Source organism: Triticum dicoccoides, chromosome 4A, assembly GCF_002162155.2.
Source record: "Triticum dicoccoides isolate Atlit2015 ecotype Zavitan chromosome 4A, WEW_v2.0, whole genome shotgun sequence".
In the NCBI taxonomy this organism is placed as follows: Eukaryota; Viridiplantae; Streptophyta; class Magnoliopsida; order Poales; family Poaceae; genus Triticum; species Triticum dicoccoides.
Window position 1 is genome coordinate 658203470 of NC_041386.1, and position 573 is coordinate 658204042.

Consider the following 573-nt stretch of genomic DNA (forward strand, 5'->3'; position numbering starts at 1 on the left):
GTCGAGGGCGGCGGGGCGACGGTGGTGTCGGGGCAGCGCTGGCGACGATGGTGTGGACGGGGCGGCGCTGGTGTCGGGGCGGCGTCGAGGGCGGCGGGGCGGCGGCGTTGGGAGAGGAGAGGGGAAGGGGATCGCGGGCGAGGGCGAGGGAGAGAGAGGGGATCGATACGAAGTAGGGGCGGCACAATACTAATGGCGCACCACCCCTCGGTGCGCCATAAGTACATACATGCTAATGGCGCACCTCACCCAGGTGCGCCATTAGTATTTTTTTTTTACTTCTGCTCGAGCCAACAGGTTATCTACCACCTGACCTGATACACATCAAGTCTTCTCTACTAGCTCGATCGGTCAGCAGCTAGTTCTCACACCAGGAGGTCCTGGGTTCGATTCCCAGGCTCCATGATTTTTTATGCATTTAAAATGCTGTTTGATACTTATTTGTGTTTAAATATGTTCAAACTTGTTTAAATCATAACAGTAATATTTTTTTATAAGACAGTAATATTTTTAAAAAATATCATCAAACAGTAATGCATGCCGGTGGAGCGGGGGAGGGTGCGGGGGGTGCGG